At 37.2% G+C, this 21,739-nt stretch overlaps 2 protein-coding genes, 1 long non-coding RNA gene and 2 other non-coding genes across 5 annotated transcripts in view; all 5 read right to left on the bottom strand.

The window, feature by feature from the left end:
- The window catches only part of LOC147844968 (uncharacterized), a 48,658-nt gene extending 40,564 nt beyond the window's left edge, over nt 1–8,094 (bottom strand). The window contains exon 1 of the mRNA XM_087249192.2: nt 8,053–8,094. The gene's annotated coding sequence lies outside the window, so the exon portion shown is untranslated. The remainder of the gene's footprint in view (nt 1–8,052) is intronic.
- The window catches only part of LOC796311 (zinc finger MYM-type protein 1), an 854,498-nt gene that overhangs the window by 722,717 nt on the left and 110,042 nt on the right, over nt 1–21,739 (bottom strand). The gene's annotated exons all lie outside the window — the stretch shown is intronic.
- LOC141381679 (uncharacterized) overlaps nt 1–21,739 on the bottom strand; it is a 136,159-nt gene that overhangs the window by 7,479 nt on the left and 106,941 nt on the right. The window lies entirely within an intron of this gene.
- Nucleotides 1,253–1,326, bottom strand: trnan-guu (transfer RNA asparagine (anticodon GUU)). The gene has a single exon. It is a non-coding gene; the product is annotated as a tRNA-Asn (tRNA).
- On the bottom strand, nt 14,896–14,977 carry trnas-cga (transfer RNA serine (anticodon CGA)). Its single transcript has one exon. It is a non-coding gene; the product is annotated as a tRNA-Ser (tRNA).

Below are 21,739 nucleotides of genomic sequence, written 5' to 3'. Positions count from 1 at the left end.
ATCGGAGGGCTCTTCCAGGTGGGCTCATAGGTGGTTGTGGAGCAGGCCGCTTTTTGGTTGGTAACTGGGGGCTTGCGGCAATGGAGTGTGAAAGTTTAGTTCCAGCACACACCAGTTCCTCCATCTTTTTTGAAAAACCCAAGAGTGGTGAACATTGTGACAATGAGAACGTGTCCGGTGACAGAGGCTGTGCATCTGGAGATTCTGTCTGCAGAAATATGTTTTCCTGAGGATCATTTTTGAGTGACGAGACTTGATGCTGTTCTGATGCGTCACAGTCTGCCTGTGTTGAGCAGAGGGCAACTGATAGTGTCTCTATCAACATTGGGTGTTTTGGCTGCGTGGCATTATCACTGTCCTTGGGTGATTCGTCAGCCACAAGTCCACTCAGGAGCTGATTTGAAGTCCTGTGGTCATCCGGACATTTGCTAGGTGTGTGTTTGCAGTTCAGTTCAGTGGCACACACAGCTGATGGATGATTGAGGGAGAAAAAAATATTGTCCTTTAGCACCTTTGCACCAAGTTTGTTTGGATGAAGGCCGTCTGATGTAAACAGCTGTCTTTGGTTCCAGAAGAGATTGAAGTTGTCGATGAAATTCAGTCCTTTCTTGTTACATGTTTTCTGTAGCCATACATTTAGACCAAGAAGCCGTGAAAACATATTTGTCCCTCTTGCAGGGAGTGGTCCACTTATGAACGGCTGAACCTTCAATCTTTCAGCTGTTTCCAAGAGCTCACAGAAATCTTTCTTGAGCAGTTCTGACTGTTCTTTCCGAATATCATTCTTCCCCACATGGATGATAATCCGTTTTGCCGTCTTGTGCTTTTTCAGAATTTCCTCAAGCTCTTTGTTTACATCAGAAATTGTTGCATGAGGAAAGCAGTATGTCATTGTAGATCTGCTCCTGAAATTCTTGATTATTGAATCTCCTACGACTAGTGTTCTTATCTCAGGTGTGATCGGAGCAGAATGCCGGTGTCTAGTCGGCCTTGAGCCTCTGTTCCATGCAGAATTAGTTGCTGAATCACACCCACAACCCTGAGATTAAGGGTCTCATGCTCTACCGACTGAACTAGACTAGCTGATGAGGAGTCCTTTCAAGAGCTAGACACCGTTTACAGTAATACCTTCCCTACCCGTGACAACCTTCTGCTTAATCCTGATTTCATCTTGTAACGCTGGACAGAATGTGGCCCAGGTTCTATGTCCAGTGCACGGTTTAGCAGTTGCAAGGCAGCAAAATGCCTACTTCGTCCCTGGGTGGGCTTGAACCACCAACCTTTCAGTTAACAGCCGAACGCGCTAACCGATTGCGCCACAGAGACTTAGTAAATGGTTACCTACAGTGGTACAAAGGCGTAACTTTGTTTCAAAAGGTCTGCTATACAAACCCTAATGTAAGTTTGCTGAGAGAGAGAGAGGAAACAGAAACACCCAACATGGGGCTCGAACCCACGACTCTGAGATTAAGGGTCTCATGCTCTACCGACTGAACTAGACGAGCTGATGAGGAGTCCTTTCAAGAGCTAGACACCGTTTACATTAATACCTTCCCTACCCGTGACTACCTTCTGCTAAATCCTGATTTCATCTTCTAACGCTGGACAGAATAGCCGCATTTCCACTATCAGGCCAGTGCGAGCCAGGGCTTATATCGGGCCAGGCCGGGCCAATCGCCCGGGAGGTTGAGCAGTGAGGCCGAAATCATGTCGCGTTTCTACTGTGGGGCTAGTAGCTCGCAGCGCGTCACGCAAACCCCGCCCCCAGAACATCCCCCGAATCGAACGTCACTCAAACCGCCCACTTCAGCGAGAATCATGCAGATAAAGCACACCATCACATCATCACGAAACTATTAAAATTAGGACAACCAAAACAAACAAATGACACGTTACTGTACAGCAGTACAACGCATGTCTATACGCATATGCCTGTGTGTATTCATTCATCATATTCATTTACTCGCCGACCGACTGGCATCGAAATCCAGTGGTCTTGCCACCAACGGAGGGACCCGGAGCGCATGGAGCGCACACATCTATAATATAACACCATATATATAAAATTCTCCGTTAATAACTCGATATAAAATGTTTTTTATAACATCCTCTAGACAGAATCGGTCCAACATTCATCCCAAATGCTCCGGAGAGAACTGAAACATGATTTTTTCCCCCTATAGGCTTTATGACACTTAATAGGTGATTCCCTTTATTTAAAGATGTTGCTTATTATATCTAAAGTAAAGGAAAGTGTTCAGTGTTTCATCACATAAGAGCAGCACGTAATAAAATATAGCCTATATTTCGTTGCGCTCAGGAGCTATGCACTAATAAAGCTCTTTATGTATTTAAAATGTCCTTTTTTAATTTTACCACGTCATATAAAAACATACACACTTGTTTGAGGAGACAGAACACATTTTGAACTTGCAGTTTTCCCCGTCAAAAAAGTGCTGTGCGGCTGCAGACAGAAAAAATGGTCGCCTAGTTTCTGCGTTCACTCACCCCGAAAATGCTCAGTTTGCATGATTTGATTAATTTCATCGTATCCAAATACTTTATAAATAATATTTGAAACATTCTCCGGTGTTTATTTATTTTTATTTTTTAGAAAATATCTAAAATCTTTTTTTCAAAGAGGCTTTTGAAAAATGAAAGTTTAATATAAATTTGAAACAGTTTGATATAGTACCTAATTGTTATAGCTATAGCTTTTGTTAGTTTTATATTGGTTTATACATTTAATGTGATTTTATTATAGGCCTATCTAATATTTGTAATTCTTTAAATTATTTCAATATAGGGCTATTTTATCTAGATATGACACTATTGTTTTGAGCCTACAAAAGTGGGCATGAAATTTGTAAAGTTTAATGTCCTACTGTTGTATTCATATAGTGTATTATCTCCAAAATAAATTAAAACAATAAAAATAAAAGAAAAAAGCCGCTCGCGGCATCAACAGAGCTATGAATGGAGCGCTTTTTTCGGTCTCACACACACACACACAGGCATCTAAACGTGAAAAACACACTTACAGTATTAAACTTGACAAAACCTCTTGAAAACCTTTACTGTCTGCTGTGTCTTTAATATGGTGTAAAGATTATTATGCGTTATTGAAACATCAAAGATGCAGCAAAGAAAGATCATTTTATGCAACAGCCTTACATTTAAAAGAGAAACTTAAGGGCGATCATATGCAAAAAAAGACCCCAGCCTATAATTTGTTCCAGATGTTTTCTTTCCCTTATTTATTTATTTGTTTGGCGCATGTACTCGAGTGCGATCGGAAAACTGTGCCCGTCTCTCCTTTCACTCCGCCCCGAAGCCCCGGCTGGCCCTCCTTGGCCCAAGGTATTCGGTGGGCCGAAAAAGGCTGGCCGTTGGCCCCGAGAAAGCCCCGCTTTTGCCCGATTAGGCCCCGGAAGTGACAGTGGAAACGCCACTGGCCTTGGCTCGCCCTGGCTCGCTCGCTTTAGGCGCGATAGTGGAAACGCGGCTATTTATTCCTCAACATGTCCAACATGTTGGCATGAAGATTCAAAGTACTGTAACATGTCACTTTACGTATTGAACTGTAAGATAGATCTGGCATGAGAATTATCAATTGCAATGTTGTCCTTAGCAAGACACCTTGGAAAGAAGTGTCTTGAATGTAGAATCTTGTATTGCTGCTACCTCCATCTGGTCACAGGCCTCCTCTGTGGCTTGGATGAGGGGTACCCCAGCTTGGAGATGAAGATCATATACTTTCCACCACCATGCTGAGAAAAACTCTTCAATAAGGATGAGGAATGGAGAGTATAGTGGAAGATATAGGACGGCAAAATGTGGATGTTGCTAAAACCAGTTCTGAACCAGAGCAGAACGGTGGAAAGACACATTGTTCCAGACAACAATTTACAGTTTTTTACAATGGCTATGACAGTTTTTTCAATACATTTAACAAGTTTGCTAAACTCTTAACGCAGCAACACACCTAAAATACACAATTGGCAAAACAGTTAATTTTATGCTCAAAATCACACATTGTAAACTAAACCTCTAAACTACTTTTCAAAATACAATAATAAACGAACACACTACACCATGTCTAACAAAACACTGCAATCATGTTTCAAAATGAAATTATTGTTCAAAACACTAACACATGTTCTCTTCCAACATAAACATTCAGTCAATCAGAAAACACTGACCATAAAAACACTATCATCAGCTGACATTACAGAAACTCCGTTAGTTTATGTGTCAGCTCTGCCCTTATATTTGAAGTCTCATTACAGTTTTGTTTTGTTAGGTTAAGTAAATGCATGCATTTTCTTTCGTTTACGGCAAAAATTCTATACAAAACTGTACAAAATACTATGCTTTATAAAATTTAAAATTTATGTAAAAAAAATACAGACACAGAATTTCTGCAGTACAGACTTTTTTTGCAGAAGGACATCACTGCAAACAGGAAAAGCACCACAATTATAATAAAATAACAAAGTAATCTTCTATACTGCCCGGTCTTTTGCCACATGTTCTCATCCACATTATACTTGATATCTTCTGTGGCCCGGCACGGTAACTGTGGCCCTTTGGCCTATTATGTTTTTCCTACGGCGACATCCCCAGCCTTGTCAACATTGAAAATTTCATGTGGTACTTGATTGGCCTCTAACTTCATGACTCTCTGAAAGTAATTAGACACAGTGTATGCAAATGCTGTACTGTATATGTTCTGTATGTACTAATGAACTCCAGGTTTAAAGAGTAGTTTACTGCAAAACACACTGTGTATAGTACAGTAATGACTGTATTGCATAATCTTACATGGACGTATTGGTGACAGAGTTCTTTGATGTTCCTTTCAAAAACCTCAAGAGTCCTCTATTAGAACATATGATCATGTGATTGGAAAAACCAAAACAAGTCATGAGTGTGCTTTCTAGATGGGAATCAGCTGTCATATATATATCATATATATATGAGAGACTCATATTGCAGTTATATACATATATATATATATATATATATATATATATATATATATATATATATATATATATATATATATACATATACATTTATTTATTTATTTATTTATATAACCGCAATATGTTAATTCACAATTAGAACAGCTGTTCCTTTTGACTTTATCCTATATAATTTCTGTTTAGAACATGGTGTTATCTGTTCTGACATACTGTGTTAAAGCATTTGTAAATTTGACTGTAAAATTACATTGTTTTGTTCTTGGTTGTGCTTGTTTGTAAAAGAAGTTAAAGCATTTTAAATTTGTGTTAACTGGATGCATTTTGTGTCAAAACAACAAGAAATGTGTTAATTGTATAGCCCACGAAGACGGATGTTGTGCTAACTGTGTTAAGAGTTTAGGAAACTTGTTAAATGTATTGATAAAAATGTCATAGCAATTGTAAAAAACTGTATTGCGTATGATCAATTTCATTTGCTGCTGTTATGTTGTGCAATTGGTCCAAGAATGTAAGTATATGTGCTGTGTTGTAAGGGCCCATATGGGCATGGCAGTGGAGGACCCCATTCTTTGTAATGGCTGCACAGAGTGTTACTGTTTATTTCCCCCACGTTGCCCTGGGACATTGACTATAGACCTGTGGCCAATGATGTTTCTTCTACTCTGTGTTCACGTCAGGTTGAACACACCATCATCTACGCAAGCGAACTCATGCTAGACCTCCTCTCCATCCATTCGTAAAACTACCTGAAGAACAGTGTCAGGCAAAATTGTGTAGTTCAGTGTAGATCTAGTATTACAGTACAGTAAAAGATTACGAGACAGTATGCAAGATCACGTTGCTAAAGTGAATATATACCTCTGCATAATCATGCCACAGTCTTTCCACCCTTTCGAAATTGTGTTCTAAAGGCACTCCATAACTTTGCTTCATTTGAATATGTTTTTTTTTATGGTGTGTGCCAGTGTTGATATTGAGACCTGATGGTTTTCATTGAAACTGGCATTTTATAGTGCTTAAACACCTGATTGATGTGTCTACAAATAATCAAACAAGTGTTTGCACACCTGATGACTGTGTTAAACAAATTGGTCGGACGGTGCGGTAATTTGACAGTCCGTGCTTTGGTATTGCAAGGAAGTGACTTCATGATAGATTTTAGTGTGTAATGTATGCTAAGTGTGTTTAGTGTTTTGCAAATCACTGTGTGTAGAGATTTGAAACAAGTGAGAGGCTGACAATGTGCTTATAGTTGTGCAAATATGGGCTGATGTTTTGATACTTGTGTGTAAGGTTTTGCTAATAGTGTACTACTTTTAATTTTAGTGTGTAAGCAATCCTAAAAAACAGTAATAAATATTATTTTAACATGACACTTTCAGGCCTGCAGCCAGTTTATTGAAATGATGGGTTATTTTTTTTCTAAAAAAACTGAACCTTTTTGCAGTTATTCACCTGAGGTATAAATATGACATTTTAGTGACATATTAAGAACAAATTTTTGCAGGAAAATCTTTTTGGATAGTTATTGTAACTACAATTTTTGATGTACCAAAACTATTTCCTACCATTTTGTTAAATTACTTTATTTACACATATAAATTGTAAGTTTTATCACAGTTTTATAAATAATAAAAACACTTTGAATTAGAAATTATAACTTTAAATTCTTAGAATAAAGAAATGAAGATGCCAAAACCTCTAAATGCCATGTAAAATGAGCATTTTTCTCAGCCTTGTATATTTTGTTCAGTTATTTCACTTTAAAGACAATAAAAATAATGTATTTGTTACTATAAAAGTAAAATCACTCCAGTCCATACACAGGAGTTGGAGAAAAAAAGCTCATTTTAGAAGAAAATATTAAATGGCATGTAGAGGTTTTTGAATCTAAACTCTTCAAATATATAAATATACTTATTTTTTTTAAATACAAATTTTTATTATAATTTTCTTTGGAAAATCTGTTAAAACGATTTAAACAAAAAAACTGAAGCCTATAGGCAACCTTCCTCAGTGAGAATTTAGCCATTTGAATAATAAGATAAATTCAAACATAATAATAATAATCCAACTTTTGGATATATATATATATAAAAAACAATATTCATTCTTGGCGGGGATCTGGGGGGTTTGTATTCACCCGTCCCCAGTCCCCACCAATGTCAAGCGCAAACCTACGCCCTTGGTATAGTAAATGTGAAAATGTGTGTTTCTTATGGTAAAAAAGAGTGGTTTTTAAACATAAGTGTATAGTTTTTACAAGAGTGTTTAATTATGCTACAGGATCTGTAGTGTTTTGCTAATTGGGTGTGTGGTTGTGCTAATTGTGTGTACTGTTTTAAAAACACGGGCCCTGTTTTGAAAATCGTGCTTAAGCAATCCAAAAAAACTGTAATAGTATTTAGAAACAAAAAAGTGTATAAATAATGTAAAACAGTTGACAGTTGTAGCCACAGCAGTTGTTTATCATCAGAATCAGTTAAAGCAGAAACACTTCAGGCAAACAAATGAAACCGGTCTGACTGCTGAAACTCTTCAGGGTTTTCAGCTCATGTATCAAAACTCCACTGTAAAATAAACTAAATGCATTCATGAATACTGTTATTGCAGTGCGAGTTTTTTGCATTCTGTAGCTTCTGTAAGGGCGCACTCACACTATGCTATCTGAACCGTGTCAGGCCCATTTGCCTGTACGTTTGAGAAGTTTCAGTGCTCAAAATCACGTCAAAAGTGGCTGACCTGTTCAACAAATTATTTGATTGTGTGTCACTGCATATCAAACGACTAAAATGATATAACTAAAGAAATGTCTGCTGTGCTGAGCTTAATAAACACTCATAAACTCACAGATCACTCATAAACACAGATCTCAGTATCAGAATAAGAAGGTTTTTGCTTTCTGTGATGCTCTTCCAGAAACACACTCGACATTAAAAGGTGTAAATGAAATCCTCAGAATGTCTTTATCTCAGCAGTAGTCTCAGAAACACAAAGAGATGATCCACGGATAATCAGACAACACTCATAGATGATATAAAGCACAGAAAGAGCAAACTCTCACCTCAGATAATGCCTGCAGATCTTTCTGTTCCTCCGCTGAACTGTTGAGCTGAACAACATCAGAAAATTCTTTCACCTCTGGAAAACACGTCAAAACCTGTTTGAGACATGAAAAAATAACCAGTCAGATGAAAAACACAGGCACACAAGTAGATAAGAATAGAAGATAGAAATGGAGACTTTGCTCAGCTGGTAATAGCAGTGTTGACAGTACAAAAGTAAAGCAGTCGCTGTGATATAACAGGTCACTTTTCCAAATGTGCTATATATTGTACTTATTATAATCTCAGTAACACAAGTAACAATGAATGAATGTTAGCCCCAGTTAAGTTGTGTGTTTTATATTGTCCCTGATGGGAAGTGTGTAGAGTTTAAAAGAGTAAAAGTAGCACAACAACAATGATGAAGCTGTTCAAAAGGCTTCAATAAGCTGTATTTTGAATACGTTTCAGACAGTATTGATCTCTGTAACACTTCAGCAGAGCCAGACACAGCTTCATCACTGCAGGATGGCAGACATGTTGCTCAGCTTTTGAGCTTATTTCAGCTGATTTCATCTCAGGCCCCGTTTACACTAGTGCGTTTTAGTTTTAAAACGGCGTTGTAGAATGAAAACGATCCGCGTCCACACTCGCGTTTTACCCAGCGTTTCTGAACAGCTCTCCGTCCACACCAAAACGCTGAAAACGCACATCACGTGACCACACACACACTCTCGGGCAAGCGCTCCAGCTTTTTAACCCAGATGAGAGCTCTGCTTGTCGGACTGCTCATCAAGCATCTCCCGCTGGATCTAATCTCACTATATTTGCTAAACGTGATATTTCATTCATGTTGTTGTCTTTATCTAACGACATAGGCCAATTCCCTGACGTTGGTCATTGGAATCTATTAAGTTACTTGTTCACGGGTAACATGTTTTGGTTAAGCGCAAAGATAAGTTAATGATTAATCCAGGTACATTGACTGATCGCTTGCCTTTATTTCCTACAATGTATAAACTTATTGTATGTTATACTTTTATAATTATCGATTATTAAAACTGATATTCAGCAGAGGAGAGGGTGTGTTTCGTATTTACACTGAAATTGAAAGGAGGCAGTTGTTATCGGCTCCGTTTTGTTATAAATATCCACACAGTGAAGATGACGCTCATATATGCAGCACGACGCCTCAACATTTCTGCTGTCTGTTAAGTTGCTAATATTAAAAAGAAAATAGGCAGTTCCTTAAATCATGTTTACGTTTTATTGTTGAGAAAGTGAAACAACGTAGCCAAGGTGATGTGAATGAAGTTATAAAGTACACTGTTCCCTTTAAAGATTTACCCGTGTCCTCGGTATGTTTTCCATATCAAACTGAGAAGGGGGAGACTGCAGCCTTGATCAAAACTTGCGAAGTCTTAACTTACAAGAAGAGGATGCGAGACTGAACTGTGTGTGGGCTACTTAATATTCAGGAAAAGCCCCAATCAGATAGGCGAACGTTTGCAGCCCCGCCTCCGTTTTCAGATGTCTCCGTCTTTCCCCATCCACACTGAGACGGAGCAGCAGCGTTTTAGAATGAAAACAGCCTCTCCAGCGTTTTCAAAAAGCTCCGTTTTCGGCGCTCGAGAACTCCGGCGTAGTGTGGACGGATGGCGTAACCGTAGCAAAACTTATGCGTTTTCAAACTAAAACTCACTAGTGTAAACGGGGCCTCAGCCTGTGACTGGAGTCTGTTGAAGTGTTTGTGTTTGTCTTCAGTGATTCTGCTTGTCAACAGCAGGTCTTCATCATCAGAGCTCGATCATCATTTAATTGTCTGATTAACTCAATGTAGAGAGGGAGCAGACAGACTCTGGGCTGAGGAAATGTTACTCAGAGGAGTTGTGTGGTAGTGTGTAATTCAAATAAAGCTTGTGCGCTGATCTGAGGTATAATTAGCAGATTCTGGAAAAGGTACAGTTTAATATATAAAACAAACCAGGCAATCTAACACCCACACCAATATCTTTTCAAGCATCAACCAATGACTTGGAAATAAAAGCTCTGTACAAACCAAAACACTGTTCTGATGGTCTGCTGTATTTGATCATAACAGCACAGTGTACAGTAAGGGTTATCATGTGTCTGTAGCAGCAGAGCTAATGACAAACAGATCTGGAGATCATGTAAACACACTGCAATATTTACAGCTCAGAGGATGTGGAATCAGAGAGGACTGATTATGTTTGATGAATAATAGTGCAGCAAACCCTCACTAATGATCCTGATATCATTCACAGCAGCTCATATTAAGCTGCACTCAATAAAAGACTTTCTCCAGCTGATTTCACTAAATATACTCTATACTTACTGTGATGTTTGTGTCTTCATAAGTGTGCAGTTTCACTGCTTCAGGATCAAGTGAAGGAGGCAGTTCTTTAAATAAACCTGTTTTGTAAGTGTTGTGCATTCCTCAACAGGTTTCTTCATGTTTCTCAGCACTTCCTTTAGCAGAAAACAGATGAAAACTCAACTTTAATGACACACGACAGCACCTCAATGTCCCGCTCTTTATTAGTGATAAAACACTGGAAAATGCAGCAGAACATCAGTCAGACAGATGAACTCAAATAGTGTCCATTATGGCTCCTTCTCAATTCATTTGACACTTTAGTTTAAGTAACAATTCACTATTAAATATTGGCTTATTACCTGCCAATTCTAAATTCAAATTCAAAAAAAGACTTTAACAGTTGATTAGCGCTTATGAAGTGTAATCTCATTCTACATTCCTAATCCTACCCAATGCCTAAACCCAACTGGGTCATTCCTACTATCTGGTGTCATTTGAGTCCCCGAGGCATAATATGGTACAGAATATTTAAAAATGCAATAAAAAATCCCTTAAAGCTTGTCTGATAGGACTATCCTATCCCCACCACCACAGAACACAATGATACATACTTTAAATTAAATGAAATTTAAAATAATTACTCTGATTTCAGTCCAAGTAGCTGAATCGTCATGTCTCAAGTCATGTATGCTCATGTTCAGTAACATAACAGAAAAATCAAATAAATGCTAGACTTTTCATAGATCTTGTATCGTCATATATATTTAATTCATCTCAGCAAATGCTATTTTTTGTTTATATATAAAAATATATGAATAAAATATGTAGGTGCATATATTTTGGTCATTGGTTCTGATGCGTTTGTTGCTTGAACAGGTTAATAATAAAATGAAATGTTGATACCTTTTGCAAATAAAGTTGGATATTCCAATTCATTTATTGTCCATTTTGTCAAAATTAAAATTATAAACATCAAAACAAATATGAACTCGTTCTCACATCCATCACGGTAAAAAAGTTTGTTTGACCTTCTTCTACACCTCTCAGCTCATCGTGAGGTGAACATAAATACCACACACTAAAAAACACAGGGTTAAAAAAACTACCCAAACTGGGTTGTTTTTAACCATACTGTTGGGTAAATATGTGACAGAACACATCAGGGGTTAAATTAACCCAAGTAATTTGGTTATTATTTTTAACCCCACAATTGGGTTGTTTTTCCTACCCAAAAATTGGTTATTTTTACTTAAATAATAGATTAATTTGATTTTATAAATAGGTTATTTTTTAATGTATTTTTTAATTTCTTTTAAAATCATCCAACACACCATAAACAAACAGTTCAATATTGTATTAGTTTTATTTTTTGGTAACATTTAAGATTTTTCAGCACATTACACTGCAGTTACACTTTGTCAACCAAAAATTCAGGAGATAATACAAAACTTAAATACATGTGCATATATAAACGTTTCTTTAATTTTTATGTTTCCCTATGTAGTTGAGGTTAAGCTTTTTTTAAATTTATGAACTCCAAAAAATATTCAAGGTGACACTGATGAGGATTTGGCCCACCTCATTGCTTACAGATGTAAGCCATAAGGCAGTCCCCTTGGCAAGGCCTGATAGCTTTTTGGTGATCTGTTATCACACAGAAAAAACAATGAGTACATAAAGGCCAAATTAACTTTTTTTTTTTTAGCAGTTTTACTGCTGCTTACTGATAAAAGTACTTATTCAGACTTTTTATTTTTTAGTAGACTTTTTTGTGATGTAGTAATACAAAATATTGACCTTTTTTGTGTAATCTATTTTTAATATATTGCCAAAAGTAGATGTTATGCTGGCTTTTATGTGATCCATTCTGCTTAAGATGTCTATGCCATAAACTGCCAGCATCCATCGGTGAGAAGGAATAGCCAATGGCTCAGGGGGGTCATGAAACTTGACAGTGAACAGGCTTGGCTAGACAACAAAGTCTGAGCATGCAGCAAGGTAGCGACAAACACGCTTAAGCCACTCCTTACTGTGATTCTCCCTCAACTGCTTGACCAAGTGGCTGGGGCTATTACCCAAGGTTCTCTTCCTTAGAAAACGGATCACTTGCATGTCACAGGCATATCTGTATTAAGAAACGATGTGAAAAACAGATCAAATAATGGCAGACATTAAAACAAACTAATTTATGGTATGCCTGAATGACAAACAATTGCGACAAAGGCTAAATTATCTGTGTATATTTACCTTCTTGTCAGGATCAGTCAGAACTCCATTCTGTGTGCTAAGTCCAGCTGGTCCAAGTTGGTCTTGCTACTGAATATGTAAGCTGTTTTACAACCAGTTGAATTGCACCAGAGAGTCTCAGTAATCATCAGGTAGTACCTATCGACATCCAACACCTGGCGGGCTCTCTTGTGGATGCCATAACATGTGAGCTGTTTTTCACACACAGGGCAGGACAGTCTGACCTTCCAAAGATGGTAAGGCATTTACAATAGGAGTTTGTGTTTGAAAAAATGCTCTGGAGTGAGAGACTGATGATAAATGAGTGCTGGCTCTGGTGGATTATACCACAGCTTCAGGTCAGTGCGCAGTGCACAGGAGAGGGAGCAAGAGACAGAGACAACTTCCTGGGACTGCGAGCAGGTGATGGTGTCTCTGTTATTGCACTTGTGGCAGTGCTGGACAATGGCATAAGAAGCGGAAGTGCAATTGATGGCCTGAGAAAATATGACCTCATTTTACAACATATATATATATATATATATATATATATATATATATATATATATATATATATTAAAAGTGTGTAACAATACACGTATTCATATTGAACCGTTCGGTACGAGACTTTCGGTTCGGTATGCATTACAAACCGAACGATTCAATTCAGACTAACATCTAAAAAGATAAAAAAGAATAAGTACAAAATTCAATGTTTTCAGTGCAACAACACTCAACATGGCTTCAAAAATGACGTGGCAGACAACATGCTGCCTTCCCCGCTGTCATGTTAAACAGTAGACCATGGCTTTTGAACTCAAAATATTACTTTATTAAAGCATGCACTCATTAGCAATCTTGCTGCCTTCTGTGTCAGCCTGCTTGTGCTGGCTCCGCCCTCGTTGCCCCAGTAACCCTGGACCCGATAAAAAACAGCCAATCTCAATAACCTGTTCACATATCACCACATCCGCCAACCTCCAAACACTATCCAGTCAGGCAAGCGCTACACTAGCTTGCAAAATGGCTAGTAACATTAAAGTAATCCCAGACATCCCAAGTCTCCTGGAAGCTTCAGGAGTCTCCCGCAAATGCATAGAGACTCCCGGATGCTCGCAAACAAATGATAATCTTCCGGAAATCGCGCATCTCCCCCCGTTGCTTAAATGCGATGTATACCCCTCTCCACTGCATCCCTCCCAGCTCTTCAGATACGTTGGGCACAACTCACCCCCGCCCCTCAGGTACATCGCACGCACATGCCTCCACCGCTCTTCAGATATGTCACACACACACACGCCCCCACCACTCTTCAGATACATCGCGCATCATCACCACCAACAAGAGAGTGTTGGAAAAAAACAATGACATCTGCTAAGACAGGAAGCTATTTTAGCATTAATATTTAAGCATATCGTTTCATTTGCACTGACATCACGAAATCAGTAACTGGAACTGTAACAGCATTCAGACAGGCAATTCCTACAGATTCGAACAGGGCAAAACAAATCACCGAGGCGATCGGTACATTTATAGCTGTGCATATGAGGGATCTTAATCAGTAGTGGAAAATTCGGGTTTTAAGAAAATGTTAAATGTAATAGAACCCCGTTACATTATTCCTTCATAAGCCCATTTCAGTCAGATAATTCCTGCTTTCAGATCCACTAAAATGGCAGGTGACGGTCAAATCAACCAGATCTGTGCTGTCAGAAGATAAGGTGGACACTCATCTTTCTGAAAATAAAAAATACTTAAAATTGATTGAAACTGAGTTCCTTATAAAAACTAAATTGTTCTTTTCTTTTATATATATACACATATATACACGGACGTTTCTGGAGAACGGGGTTTACGTGGCCGGAGGTACGTATGGCCGCATTTAATTTTTTGAGCGAACACTACAGGGCGGTGTGACGCCGCTCCTCTAACATTCAGGACGTAACATTAGCACAGCCTGCACTAAAAGGAGGCTGGAGATTACGCATGGCAACACATAGTGCAATGCCAATGTCACCTTGAAAAACCTGCCGTAACCCAGTTTTGAAATGGGGTTGCTGCAGCCACAACAAAGAGTACTAACCACTATACAATCACAGCGAGCTACAGGAAAACCACTGGACCTTCAGTCTCTGTCATATGTCTTTAAAAATGGAAGGCCCCCAGGGCAGTTAGATAGCATGCGCTGCCGTTTTATTTTTGTTGCTTTTCCCTTCCAGCACTGCCCTTTTCCCCAAGAAACAATGGAGTTGCAAACAATCATAGACGGTTGCAAACTAAGTCCTGCGTACTGCCTGGACGTAGTCGACAGGATTTGAACATGCGTGGGGAAACCCCAATGGATTTCGAGTCCATCGCCTTAACCACTCAGCCACGACTACAAGACTGCCTGTACATCCATGTCCTCATGCCTAGTACACGTGTTGTGCATCTAGATGAAACTTTCAGCAAGCAATAGCTCAACGGCACAAGCTGTGGCTCCACAAAAAGAGTCTTGCATGCCCAAACAGGGACTTGAACCCTGGACCCTCAGATTAAAAGTCTGATTCTCTACCGACAGAGCTATCCGGGTTCCATGGCAAAGGTTTTCAAGTAGGCAAGGTTTAGGGTTGTGGTCGGTGCAGATCTTTATGGTACACAAAAGTTTACTGTGAGGTTGGGTTAAGCCGTATGGTTGGTGTAGATGTTGCTAAAACACAACAGTTTACTGTGAGGTTGGGTTTATGGTTGTTGTAGGTGTAGACATCAGTACAACACAATAGTTTGGACTCCATGTCATGTAGGAGACATTAAATAGATCAATGACAACTACAGAAGGTCTTTCTGTTGTTGTGGCATAGAATGGAGACTTAACAATTGAAAAGATCCCTTCCATGCCTTAGAAGCCTGACTTGATCAATGTTTATCTTCACAGCATGCTGGCATCAAAGGTCCCATTGCTCATATCGAATCCCTAGTCTTTCACACTTTAGGAAACGTAAACATTCAGGATGTGCCATTAGCACAGCCTGCACTAAAAGAAGGCTGAAGATTAAGGATGGCAACACAGAGTGCAACGTCAATGTCACCTTGAAAAACCTGCCGTGACCCGAATTCAAACCAGGGTTGCTGCGGCCACAACACAAAATACTAACGACTATTCAATCACGGCGAGCTATGGGACAGCCATTGCAGTCCTTGTTTGGTATGTTCCTCCATGTGATATGGTCCTTCCTGTTCAGTGAGCACATGCTGTTGTTTTTCTTCTCCTACCTGGGATCCGTTCTTCGTACCTCACTTAAAAGATCTAAGATGATTTTGCCGATCCTGGATCTTTTAATCTTGATAACTGATCTCTGGCTAATTTGGTTCTCCAAACAAGTTCGCGAATCAGATTAGAATGTCTGGATGAACTGATCTGAGATCGCTGCGTGTGTTGAAGGACATATCTATCGATTCTCGAAATCATGATCAGCAATGCAACGATTGGCTGACGGCACTGCAGCGTAATGACATCATCTGATTAATATTCAATTATCCATGTGAGCAAAATTACATCAAATTAGCAGTAAACGGTTTGTGAAATATGACACGCAATAACTTTCCACATTTGTTGTGAGCTGCAGGCTTTACACTTTCATGTGTCAAGTGTATTCATCATGTATTTCAATGCAAATCAATGTATTTAGTTCTACATTTAGAAAAGATTTTCTTTATTATAGTAGCCGTTTTTTAATCGGTGTAAAGAATAACTGGTTGTTTACAAAAGCATTTTAAGGCGTCTGCAACTTTTGTGAAGCATCAAATCACTGGCATATTAACTATCAAAACATGTTTATGACTGCATAAATGTATTATTGCTTTAAAAAAAGCCACATATTGTGCATTTCTATTATGCACATTTTGTACTAAAGCGATCTAAAAAGTTCATATCAATAAGTTTTCTCTTTGCACCACCAGGTGGCAGTCTTTGTACTTTTATTTCGAGGGTGCAGATTGCATATGTTTAATATGTATAACTTTATTTATTTTATTAATGACTATAACTTATATATATATATATATATATATATATATATATATATATATATATATATATATATATATATATATAGTTAAAAAATATGTACCATTTTCCCAAGTGTATTTAACTACTACTGTAAGAAAATATCAGAATTCGGAACATACTTTCTGTATTATCTTTGCTTGAACTAAGCCGATCTAATCCTGTTTATATGAATTGAACCTGCTCCCGATCAGGTTTGACCTAGCAGAACTGTTGCTATGACAACAACTCTCGGATCAGCTTTGAAGAACGAAACGATCAGGGATCGTGTCAAATCATCAATATCCAAATCCAGCTAACTGAGTAATCCACATACGAAGAACGGACCCCAGGGGTCCGTTCTTCGTACCTCGCTTAAATGATCTAAGATGATTTTGCCGATCCTGGATCTGTTAATCTTGATAACTGATCTCTCGCTAATTTGGTTCTTCAAACAAGTTCGTGAATCAGATTAGAATGTCTGGATAAACTGATCTGAGATCGCTGCGTGTGTTGTGAAGGACAGATCTATCAATCCTCGAAATCATGATCAGCAATGCAACGATTGGCTGACAGCACAGCTGCGTAATGACATCATCTGATTATTATTCAATTATCCATGTGAGCAAAATTACATCAAATTAGCAGTAAACGGTTTGTTAAATATAACACGCAATAACCTTCCACATTTGTTGTGAGCTGCAGGCTTTACACTTTCATTTGTCAAGACGAGTATTCATCATGTATTTCAATGCAAATCAGTGTATTTAGTGCTACATTTAGAAAAGATTTTCTTTATTATAGTAGCCGTTTTTTAATCGGTGTAATAACTGGTTGTTTACAAAAGCATTTTCATATTGGTAAAGGCGTCTGCAACTTTTGTGAAGCATCAAATCACTGGCATATTAACTATCAAAACATGTTTATGACTGCATAAATATATTATTGCTTTAAAAAAAGTCACATATAGTGCATTTCTATTATACACAATTTGTACTAAAGCGATCTAAAAAGTTCACATCAATAAGTTTTCTCTTTGCACCACCAGGTGGCAGTCTTTGTACTTTCATTTCGAGGGTGCATCTTGCATAAGTTTTATTAATATGTATAACTTTATTTATTTTATTAATGACTGTAACTTTATATATATAGTTAACAAATATGTACCATTTTCCCAAGTGTATATAACTACTACTGTAAGAAAATATCAGAATTCAGAACATACTTTCTGTATTATCTTTGCTTTAACTGAGCCGATCTAATCCTGTTTATATGAATTGAACCTGCTCCCAATCAGGTTTGACCTAGCAGAACTGTTGCTATGACAACAACTCTCGGATCAGCTTTGAAGAACGAAACGATCCTGGATCGTGTCAAATCGTCAATATCCAAATCCAGCTAACTGAGTAATCCATGTACGAAGAACAGACCCCAGCACAACACTTTTCCCCAGAAACACTGGAAATGCAAACAATTGATGACTGTTGCAATTTTAAAAAGGAACAGGATGTGGGTATAGTCTGCAAGACTTGAACCTGCAGGAGGAGACCCCAATGGATTTCTAGTTGATCGCCTTAACCACTCAGCCACGATTACAAGACTGCCTGTACTCCCATGTCCTCATGCCTTGTACACGTGTTGTAAGCTGGGAAACAATAGTCTGTTTTGGAAGGGGAAGAAAAAAATATGAGAAAAAGAAGAAAATTTGAGAAATTGAGAAAGAAAGAAGTGATATTAAGGTTTTATTTTGGATTTATAAACTACTCAATGCATATATAACAGTACTAGTTCAAGAAATATGTCCATAAATAATACTTTGGGTAGATCACAAGGTTGAAGGTTCAATTCCCGACTGGAGCAGATATCTCTAACCAGGGGTCCGTTCTTCGTACGTGGATTACTCAATTAGCTGGATTTGGATATTGACGATTTGACACGATCCAGGATCGTTTCGTTCTTCAAAGCTGATCCGAGAATTGATGTCATGGCAACAGTTCTGCTAGGTCAAACCTGATTGGGAGCAGGTTCAATTCATATAAACAGGATTAGATCGGCTCAGTTCAAGCAAAGATAATACAGAAAGTATGTTCCGAATTCTGATATTTTCTTACAGTAGTAGTTATATACACTTGGGAAAATGGTACATATTTTTTAACTATATATATAAAGTTATAGTCATTAATAAAATAAATAAAGTTATACATATTAATAAAACGTAGGCTATACAATCTGCACTCTCGAAATGAAAGTACAAAGACTGCCACCTGGTGCAAAGAGAAAACTTATTGATATGAACTTTTTTGATCGCTTTAGTACAAATTGTGTATAATAGAAATGCACAATATGTGACTTTTTTAAAGCAATAATACATGTCAGCAGTCATAAACATGTTTTGATAGTTAATAGTGATTTGAAGCTTCACAAAAGTTGCAGACGCCTTTACCAATATGAAAACGCTTTTGTAAACAACCAGTTATTCTTTACACCGATTAAAAAACGGCTACAATAATAAAGAAAATCTTTTCTAAATGTAGAACTAAATACATTGATTTGCATTGAAATACATGATGAATACTCTTGTCTTGACAAATGAAAGTGTAAAGCCTGCAGCTCACAACAAATGTGGAAAGTTCTTGCGTGTCATATTTAACAAGCCGTTTACTGCTAATTTGATGTAATTTTGCTCACATGGATAATTGAATATTAATCAGATGATGTCATTACGCTGCTGTGCCGTCAGCCAATCGTTGCATTGCTGATCATGATTTCGAGGATCGATAGATCTGTCCTTCATAACACACGCAGCGATCTTAGATCAGTTTATCCAGACATTCTAATCTGATTCGCGAACTTGTTTGAAGAACCAAATTAGCGAGAGATCAGTTATCAAGATTAAAAGATCCAGGATCTGCCAAATAATCTTAGATCATTTAAGCGAGGTACGAAGAACGGACCCCAGGTTTTGTAATGGGTCAATCATGAACGAGTCCTCTATCGGGTCTGAGTCACTCGTTCCTCACGGGCCAATTATATCCGTTTAGAGCTGGAAAAAGAATTGAACCGCTCATCTCTTGAGTCCCCAGGTTTGAGTCATTCTGTCACGTAAATAACAAACGACTCAAGACTTGAAAGGTGAGCTAATTATGATGGCTTCTATCGGCTCAGACTGTGTACATTGGTTAAGATTATATGTGACTGCCAGTGTAACATAACCGAACCACTGACATTAGAAGACATGAAGAGTTGAGCTGAGCAAAGAGACAAAAATGCTTTCATTGACAAAAGAGCAGGGAAACATTGAATTATTATTTTCTCTTTCTTATAGTATTCTATTTATGACTTATGTGTCATGCAATCAACCTTTTGAGCTAGTTGTAGATGTGTTTGGAAGCAATTCGTAAAATTTTAATAACATTTTGGCAAATTGAACCAAGTGAACGAAATGACTTGAAAAAAGACTCAAAGATTCGAGTCAGTAAAATGATCCGAACTTCCCATCACTAAACAGGTTTTTAAATGGATGCATGTAGTATGTAATAAATAATGCACTTTGCATTGCTTGAGAAAAAATACCAAATTATTATAATATATTTTACAAATGAAAGTAATTAGAATTTACAGTTTGTACTAGTTTTCTCTGAAATGATGCAAGAAATCAATAAAGAAAAAGGCCTTACTGTTTAAATATATTGCAGTTTATTACAAAATATACATCTAAACACACACAGCAAGCATATGACAGAAATAAAACAATTATATATAAAATACAATTTAAACTAAAGTATAAAAGGCAGAGGATTCTTATGTAAACACAGCAAGAATATTACATAAATAGAATGACTATATATATATACAAATAAAGTCCTATTTTGAAAATAAATTAAAATGCAAATACAAAAGTAACTTAAAGTTAGTTGTAGTCAGAATTATGAGCCTTAATAAATTACTCTTACCTCACTAGTTAACTTTATTAACCTAGTTAAGCCTTCACATGTCACTGTAAGCTGTGTAGAAGTGTCTTGAATAACATCTAGTAAAATATTATTTCATAAACGTGTTGAAAAAAAATATTTTCAGAAATAATAAACAGAGGGGCTAATAATTCAGGGGGGCTAATAATTCTGACTTCAACTGTATGTATATGAAGAGTTTGGTTGCAAAACGCGATAAACCCCATTTTTTGACATTTGGATTTTATTATTGTAAATCACTGTTCAGATGTACCTTAATCTATGTGTGAATTTCTGCCCTTAATAACATTTAAGAATGTACATTTTAGGCCGAGTACAACATGTATTTTTTCACAAAACCTAAAATCAACGTTTCTTTTGATATCGAATCCACGTTGATCACCGACGTTGATTCAACATCGTTTTGCTCATCGGGGTAATGTTGAAACGACGTCAGGCAATCCATTCAAATCTAACCTGAAATCGTCACAATTGGTTACTTACCCAACGTTGAATCAATGTTGATTTTCAGTCGATCGAAACAACATTATACAATCCACACATTTCCAACATATAATCTACCTAATTGGTTTGTCTAATGTTGAAATGATGTTGATTTTAGGTCGACTGGAACATCATAGAATCCACAGATTTTCAACATATAATTTATCCAAATGATTTAACGTTTAAATGAATGCTTAAACAACCTTTTCAACATTAAACCAACACATATTACATAATTACAGTTTTTTAAAGGATACATATTTTTTTAATCTATACATATGACAAAACACCACAATATGTCATCCTTTTTTATTTATACAAATATACAGCTGTACACATTTATCAAGAGCATAAATTCACTCAACTCTTCTATACACACAGTACACTTAAACACAGAGAACATTTAAATTATAGGCTAAAATAGTGAAAATCAATTACTCAAAAAATAAAACTGTAGAATATTAAATACAGTTGTCTATTTGTGTTCTATTTCAACACATATTTTTCATTAGAGTAAAAATGCATTTTATTTCATATGTGCAAAATAACAATTTACTATTAGGGTCAAAATACAGGTTTAAATCACAATGCTTAAGCTGTTTAAAGAACAACTTTATTGAATTAATTGAGAAAGATACAATATGCCTTTCTATATTGTAAAGAAT

The sequence above is a fragment of the Danio rerio genome, chromosome 4 (assembly GCF_052040795.2).
Source record: "Danio rerio strain M-AB ecotype USA chromosome 4, GRCz13ab, whole genome shotgun sequence".
Taxonomy (NCBI): Eukaryota; Metazoa; Chordata; class Actinopteri; order Cypriniformes; family Danionidae; genus Danio; species Danio rerio.
This window is presented reverse-complemented; position numbering and strand designations above follow the sequence as displayed.